General features: G+C 35.0%; 1 protein-coding gene across 5 annotated transcripts in view; it reads left to right on the top strand.

Moving 5' to 3' along the window:
- LOC106883562 (chromodomain Y-like protein 2) overlaps positions 1 to 8,671 on the top strand; it is a 188,995-nt gene that overhangs the window by 40,779 nt on the left and 139,545 nt on the right. The window contains exon 2 of one of the 5 annotated variants that reach the window (XM_052967614.1): positions 4,636 to 4,698. The exons of the other annotated variants lie outside the window; for them this stretch is intronic. The gene's annotated coding sequence lies outside the window, so the exon portion shown is untranslated. The remainder of the gene's footprint in view (positions 1 to 4,635; positions 4,699 to 8,671) is intronic. 5 annotated transcript variants of the gene reach the window in all.

Raw genomic sequence — 8,671 nt, 5'->3', positions numbered from 1 at the left:
CCCCCCCCAACATCGCTTGACAACCGATGCTGGTGTGTTTACTTCCCCGTAACTTAGTGGTTCGGCAAAAAGAGACCGATAGAATAAGTACTAGGTTTCCAAAGAATAAGCCCTGGGGTCGATTTGCTCGACTAAAGGCGGTGCTCCAGCATGGCTGCAGTCAAATGACTGAAACAAGTAAAAGGGTAATAAATAAATGTTGGCATCAGGAAGGGCAATGAAAAAGTTGAATAAAAAAATATATGATGATGAGTTCCTGACACTCCTACAGGAAGTAAGGATGGATTATATTGATTTGTCATTCTTAGTTTTGTATCTCATGTTTTTATTGTTCAATTCCAGGTGGAGGCAATTGCATTTTGCTTCTGGTGTTCATAAAATAAACACCAGTAATATAATGAACTTGATTTAATTGTTTTTATTCTGTTTCTCTTTCTCTCCTCTCTCCTCTTTCTCCACCTTCCCTCTCTCCCTTTTTTATAATGTTGTCTAACTAAAGAAAATGTCATCTAGCTGAATTTTTTTTGTTATTTACCTTTCAAATTCATATCCTGCTGAGGTTAACTTGTCATTTAGCTTTTTTGGGGGTTTGATAAAATAAAGTACCCAACAAATACTGATGCTTGATTCTATTGGTGATATTGTCTAACCCTCTCACCCCAAAATTTCAGGTGTTGTGTCTATCATCAACACCATAATCATCATCATTTAGTGGCTTCCTTCCATACTGACCTGGGTTGGAAGATTTGACAGTAGCTGGCAAAGACTGCACCGAGGAGTAATATCGAGGGAAGTGGCTTTGTACCAGGTGATGAGAGGTTGGTATGATAGAGGGATAAAAATAGGTGTCTTGCAGCAGAAGAGATACATGACAATATCAATTGGAGAGAGAGAGGAGGGAGAGGGGGGAAGATGATGTGATGGGATGTTCACTCAAGTTTGAGGATATATGTAAGTGAAGAGATACAGAGGGTTAAATAGGATAAATGGGCAGGTAAGTTCATGAGATTGTGAAAGGAAAGTAGGAAATAGAGGGGAGGAAATGTGGTGAGTGTATGCAGGTAGAGGGAGGGAAGAAGATATGTTGTGAGGGAGTGAGAGATAATTCATCAGAGACACACTGTGTGCAAATAGGTTTGTGGGGGTGTGAAGTGAGTGTGGGGATAGAAGATGGGGGATACAACAGGTGGTGAACCAATATTTGAAACAATTGTCTAAAGGAGAAACTGGTGTTGGAAGCAAGGCTGTTCCCACCAGACATCAGAGCTTGATGCATTTCTCTGGTTTGTCAGATTTTGTCAAACTATCCAACCCATTCCAGCATAGAAGACAGAGACGTTAAACAATGATGGTGATGATGGTGATCATTTCATTGGTTCATGTTTCTCAATGGAAACAAACAACTATTTTATTCTAGTGGTTTTCATAATGTCAATAAATTAACTATTCTAAGGAACCATTGCTAAAATAAATGATTATAAAAGCCCTCTTTCAATTTGTGTTATGAATTGTTGACCTGGAAAATGAAGATGAACTATTTGTAAAATGATCATCAATGTGATTTTTTATTTACCCATGTCTTATTCATGGTGCAAGTTGGGTTGAGTGTGAGAAAAAATATGAAAAAAGAGCAAACAACATAGAAATAGTTTGGTTTATTCTGGTTTATGAATTAACTCTATATATAATAAACATACTGAGTTTTTGTGTGTGTGTCTATATATAGGTATCCAATTCTAAGATATAGTAAATTTGTTGCAGAATTTTATATAACACTCTTATTCATTTTATATCACAGAACTATTTGTTTTCTTTAGTGTAGTAGTATCTTTTCTTTTTTTTCCATTTTCTTTTTTGACCCTTTTGATACCAACCTACCTGTGACCGCTTTGGTTCTATGATGCAAACTTCTTGTTTTAAAGTGATCCGAATTTTAAAACTTTCGATCAAAATTTCAGACATCAGCTTAATGAGAAATTTTTTTTTACTCAATTCTTCATTATTTTCAAAATTAATTGCGACAAAGGTAGTGTATTTCAACAGAAACAGGGAAACAAGAGACCAATACTAGCTCTGAGACAAGTGTAGCTCAAAAGGATTAAGTCATAAATTTCATGGTTTATTCTTGTAACACATTCACACTACCAAAATTTTTCTCTTTATATCCCTCAGCTCCCTCCTCCTTCCCTCCCCCCTCTCTCTCTCTCTAAATGTTAAAAATCTTTGATTTCTAAGCAACATAATATATTAGATTCAAAATACTTATCTCACTGATTATACTGACCTCAGTCTACTTAATTCAGCACTACTTTGTTGTTGTTTTTTTCTTTTTCTTTTTTTTTTTTCATTGCTGTAGATGCATCTGACATACATTTTGTATAGAGAGTTAATCCCTTTGCTTGGGAAGATAATTCACTAATCTTTCAGCCATTTTAAGCAATATTCACTATGCTACTACTTGTTTTGTGCAGCAGGTTAAATTAGTTCAGTAACTATAGAGCTTCAGTATTTTTACTGTGGTAGGAGTTATTCTGGTTACTTAATTTGCTTTCACTCCTGAAACAGTTGGACTTCACCAAATATTTTCAATGCCATAAAAACTACACTAGCTCTTCCAATATGTTTTCACTGCCATAAACTGTTTACCAATATGTTAATTCTGGAGGTGAGATAATTGATAATGGACTGGTTGCTTCCATGTTATGATTAGAGATATGTTGATGCAGATGTATTTCTGAACTGAACACTTCATTCCTTATTGTCTTAGTTCACTACACTTAGCTATTAAGAATTGGAATACAAATAATTTGGGAATGTTCTCTGTAATAGACTATTTCCCTGTCATATAAGGGATTTATATTTTTATCTGCTTCCCACCATGAAAGTAGCTGAGCTCTTAAAAACTTCTCAGGCTTGAGAAAGCATTTACATTTACCTTATGTATTTGTTGTCTTGAGATAATTGACTTGGTGACTGAGTCCTGTTAAACAAGCTTATGTGCTTTGCAAAGAATTTTCGTAGGAGAATACAAAGTGGTTTTCTGTTGCTTCCTTGAGTTTTTTAATATTTTAAAAATTTATCTTTTTTTCTACAATATACCATCCTGTGGGACAGATGCAGTTAAATTTCTTGTTCATGCTGTGGCACTCAAGTCTCAAGAGGCAGAACAAAAAATTTGGCTTACTCATAGCCCTGGACTAGTACTTTGTTTTATTGAACCTGGAGAAGTGAAAGGCATAGTTGACCATAATAGGATTTGAACTCAGAATATAAAAGAATAGGAATAAATACTACATAACATTTTTTCCAACACTCTTCCAACAGTTTCACCAGTTTGCTTTTAATGGGTAATTGCTAAATCGCTAAATTGACTTTAGTTATCTCTGATTAATACCAAAGGTGTTAAACTAGTGTATTTTAATGAGTCTACTGCCATTGTGCTTCAACATGCTGTTCCTCAATAGTTATGATGATGTAACAGTAATGCATTCTAAACTGTTGGGTCATTTGGCAAACATTGAAAGCTCCATCTTCATACTGTAACTCAGCCTATTCACATTCCATCATAGGAATTGGATGAGTCTGCAAATTGACAATATTTCCTTCTCCTTTCTATGTTGTATTTATACTTGTTAGCTACATGCAGTTAGATAACATTTGCAGTGTTGGTAGTATGAGCAAAATACTAATCAACAGTTCATACAGTGTAGTTTATTATACTTCAATAGTAATCACTGAATGACACCAGAAATATTGATAGTTTGTATGGACCATTAACTGGAATTTAGAACTTTTGGTATTGGGCCACATAAACAGGATTTTCTAAATGTCAAAGTACACTGGAAGATGTTGGAATATTGTGAAGGATGTATTTAACCCATTCAGATTACTCTGTCAAATGTAATGCTTATTTATTCACATTGTTTTGAATTAATCATGTCTTATCAAGATTTTGATGATATGATTACATATTTTTAGAATCTCATTGTAGGGTAGGTGTGAGAGATGGGATCTGGCTGATTTGGGCCAGATATAGCCAGTTTAAATGCTAAAGAGTTAAATGTTTCCTTGTTCCAGACAGGCTTATCAGATCTTTGCTGTTGGGTTATAAGGGGTTCTGACCATTTGAAGTCTTGGAACATTTTTTGAATTTTCATTTTTTTTTTTTTTTGGCAGTGAAAAATGAAGCATGCATCATACTGTCTGTATGCATGTGTGTCAAAATAGATATTAAATCAATAAAACAGATAAAGAAACGCACCTGTGTGTATATATATATATATATATATATATATATATATATATATATGTGTGTGTGTGTGTGTGTGTGTGCACCCACACACATTGCTATACTTATTTTTATATTGTTACGTAGACTTATTGTTTGTTATATGTTTGTTATTCTGCATTACTTGTTGCTTCTCCTTTCTCTCGATCTGTGTTTCTCACACTACTACCACTACTATTACTACTATGTAGTGCATATATTTGTCAGATATTTCAAATCTATTTTCTGGGGTGGGGTGTTGATACTAGATGTTTACCAGATCCTTGTTACTATTAAAGGAAGGACTGGTTGTTTATATTTTTTCTGCTTTTGTTTTCTTTTTTAATGTACAAATTTTGCTTTTTCAGCAAAATATCTTTTTTGCAGTTTCCACAATGTCTCTTTATGGTTTGTGCAGTCAGTTTTTTCAAGTTAGTATCAAACTTTGGCATTATATTCTTATAATAGTCTGAATGTATTTCATTGAAAATCAAACAAAACAATGATTTAAAAAAAAAGAATGCACAAAAAAGAGAAAAGAATTTCAACGAAAAAAAAAAAAAAAAAGATCGAGGATAATCGAAGCTTCAATGTTATCTGTTGTTGCTTATCTGTGTTTGTCTTGTTTGTGATATACTGTGATATGGTGTGCATATTTAAGATGGGCAGTAGAAGAGGAATGCTATTTTAACTTATTGATTTGTTGTTGTTATTGAGTATTAATTTGTCTATTTTCCATATACAATGATTTCACTTAAGCGCCAAGATCGTCTTGAGAACATCCAGTGTGTGTTTGTGTGTGTGTGTGTCTATGCTTGTTTCCAAATAGATGTGACTGGTGTTAAGATTTGTATGACATGAATATTGTTATACTTGTGTATACATACTTAAAATCATGCTTGTGTGTGTGTGTTTGTTTATATGTGGGTTTGTATTGTTATTTTATTGGTTTTCAGTTATTGCTGGGGCATCACCTCCAAAGATTTTAGTCACTTGTATTGATCCAATATTTATTTTGTCAACCATATCTAGGTGTAAGCATGGTTGTGTGGTTAAGAGGCTTGCTTCCCAACCACATGGTCTCAGGTTCAGTCCCACCATGTGGCAATTTAGGAAATGTCTTTTATCATATTCCCTGGGCTGAACAAACCTTTGTGAGTGGATCTGGTGACTGGAAACTGAACGAAACGTGTGTGTGTGTTTGGACCATGGTCTAGATATTACTTGATAATTGTAAGCAAGCATTACTGTCATACAAGTGCTGTTATATGTTCCCAGTCTTCCATGAAAATGCATCTGGCCCTGAGAAAATATTACCTTGCTTGGAAATAGGTGAATATTGATGATAGAAAGGACATCCAGTCATAGGAAATCTGTTTTAACAAATTCTGTCTGGCCCATGTCAGCATGGAAAAGTTGATAATGATGATGTAAGGTGGAACGGGAGCATACTCCAATATCATAATGTACTTTTCATGATGCACTGGTCCTAACATTTCAAGCTGATATGTAACACATATAAATTCTGTGGGTTTCTCCCAATTTCTGTTTGCCAGGTTTTACTTAGGATTTGGTCAACCTAAGACTATGATAGAAGACACTTGACCAAGATATCATGCAGCAAGATTGAATTGGAACTCTCATGACTGAAAAGCAACTTCTTAATTATATATGAAAGAATATTGCTGCATTTGCGCATACATATGCACATATCTGTGTGTGTACTTTTTTCGTTTTTCTTATGTATGCAATAATTACAATTATGATATAATAATGAAATATCTTGTGCTCTGAGTTCAAATCCTGCTTGAGATTACCTTTGCCTTTAATGATGATAAACTAAGAACCAGGCATGTCTTGTGGTTTATTCAGTTAATTAATTTTTCTCCTACAAATGTTTAGGTGTATAATTGTGAAGAACATCATTGTCTTGTTTTCACTCTCTGCATGTATTCCACATTCAGTTCCGTTCCCTTGGTTGCTTCTTAACAAACCAACAACACACTTTTTACACATGTTTCATATAAGCATGCATCTTAAAGGCTGCCTTTTGCATGAATTGAGAAACAGCTGCTTCATATAGGCTGCATTTGAGAAACCTTTTATGTCAACGGAGGTGACTTTTTCTGATTTCTTTAATCTAGCCATTGTTGTTATGAACCAGTGAATGGTCTTCTGCTGGAGGAGTAGGAAACTTCTTTGCTTCTTGGTACCCTTCTTTGTCTTGAATTAATGGTTTTGAAAGAGAGATAATATAATTCCCCTAGTTATTGTATCTCTGCCTAATGCTGAAGTTGCAATCAGTGGTGCTCTAGAAGAAGTAGTAACTGCAGTAGTTGCTGTCTTGATCTTCACCTCAGGAACCTATTACTTTTACTATTTCTGCTGTCTTTAGTTTCTCTGTTATTGTTGTTGCTTTTCCTCTTCTGGGTAGAAAGCCCTTGAGTGGCTTTTACTGCCATGCATTTTACAACTTGGTAAGCCCTACGTTCATCATAGTTACAAGGACTTAGGGGAAGGTGTCAATACAAATTCCACCTGACTAAATGTTGTTGCAGGTCTCCTCCATGTTTACCACATGACCATACTGTTGTACAATGGTGATGACAAGCCAAGGGTCAGTGTCCATAATAATACCACTAGTCATTATAATTATATTCCTGTGATCAACATACTGTTACACCAGCTTGTGGGCAGGCTTCTAGTCCATGTCTCCTAACTTAATTCTTGGCCTTAAAAGTCCTGACACCTGCTTTCTTTGATTGTCATGTCTTTGTGTTTTTGCTTGTTTCTTTATTTTTAAATCTGGTTTTGGTGGGCATATTCACTTAGTTGGGGACACCTTCTCCCATTACCCCCAAAGTAGCCATATTAAATCAAGGGGCACACGTCCTGCCTCATATTGGCCAGAGTTCCCCGCAGCTCTTTTGGGACTATATGGAAAACCTGTATACTTTTTTCTTTTGCCTGGAGTTGACTGATGTATAGTATTTTTTGGCTTGCAATGCTAGCAAAAAGATGTTGTTTTAGTGTGCATTTTACCATCTTTTTCCTTTTGCGCTTGTCAAATTGTAATTGTGTAACTGTCAGTTTTCTTTGATTGTCATGTCATTGTGTTTTTGCTTGTTTCTTTATTTTTAAATCTGGTTTTGGTTCACTTTGATGGGGGCACCTCCTCCCATTACTCCCAAAGTGGCCATATTAAACCAGTATTAAGCAAATCATGCAGTATGTTTGCAAAACATATTAGTACACCAAAAAAATTGTCAAAGGATGAACCATTTCCAATATTCTGAAGCCTTTTGTCCATTAAAAAAAGAATCTGAATAAAACAAAACAAAGCACAGTAAAGCTTGTTTTCCATTAAATAATCCTGAAAAAAATATCTTTTAAGTGAAGCTCACTTAGTGAAACATGCCTGTTCACAACAAGCATCATCAACTACAGCAGCATCAGCAGTGGCATGAACAACAACAACAACAACACTGATTTCTAATCTAGGCATAAAATCAGCTATTGTGAGAGGGGGTCAATTGATTAGAACAACCTCATTACTTGGCTGCTAGTGTATTTTATCAACAGCAGGGGGATGAAAGGCAAAGTCGACTTTGGTGGGATTTGAAATCAGAGCATCAAGTGATACACAATAATAATAAAATAATGGTTATGATGATATTTATTTTCTAAGTGTGGAGTGTAATAAATCAGCTATATTCTCCTTTCCATAGCCTAAATAAGCTATTATTATTATTATTATCATCATCGTCATCGTCATCATCATTATTATTATTATCATTATTATGAAGGCAGCGAGCTGGCAGAATTGTTAGCATGCCAGGCAAAATTCTTAGTGGTATTTCGTCTGCTGCTATGTTCTGAGTTCAAATTATGCTGAGGTCGACTTTACTTTTCATCCTTTCGGGGTCAATAGATTAAGCACCAGTTGAGTACTGGGGTTGATGTAATTGATCATTCACCTCTCCCAAATTTCAGGCCTTGTGCCTATAGTAGAAAAGATTACTATTATTATTATTATTATTATTATTATTATTATTATTATTATTATTAAGGCTGCAAGCTGGCAGAATCGTTAGCGTGCTGGATGAAATGCTTAGTGATATTTTGCTTGTCACTAGCTACATTCTGATTCAAAATTCTGTCATGGTTGACTTTGCCTTTCATCCTTTTGGGTCAATAAATTAAGTACCAGCGAAACACTGGGGTTGATGTAATTGACTAGTTCCCTCCCACCAAATTTCAAGCCTTGTGCCTGTAGTAGAAAGGATTATTATTATTATTATGTTGTTTTTTTTCTTCTTTCTTCAAATTTTCTTCCATTTCTCGCCGAGTGTTTTCCGTACACCTAGGGCAGAGAAACTCGTTGTATGCATTCCCAGTTTACAC

The sequence above is a fragment of the Octopus bimaculoides genome, chromosome 1, assembly GCF_001194135.2.
Source record: "Octopus bimaculoides isolate UCB-OBI-ISO-001 chromosome 1, ASM119413v2, whole genome shotgun sequence".
In the NCBI taxonomy this organism is placed as follows: Eukaryota; Metazoa; Mollusca; class Cephalopoda; order Octopoda; family Octopodidae; genus Octopus; species Octopus bimaculoides.
The sequence above is the reverse complement of the archived record's forward strand: the minus strand, read 5'-3'. Positions and strand labels throughout refer to the sequence as shown.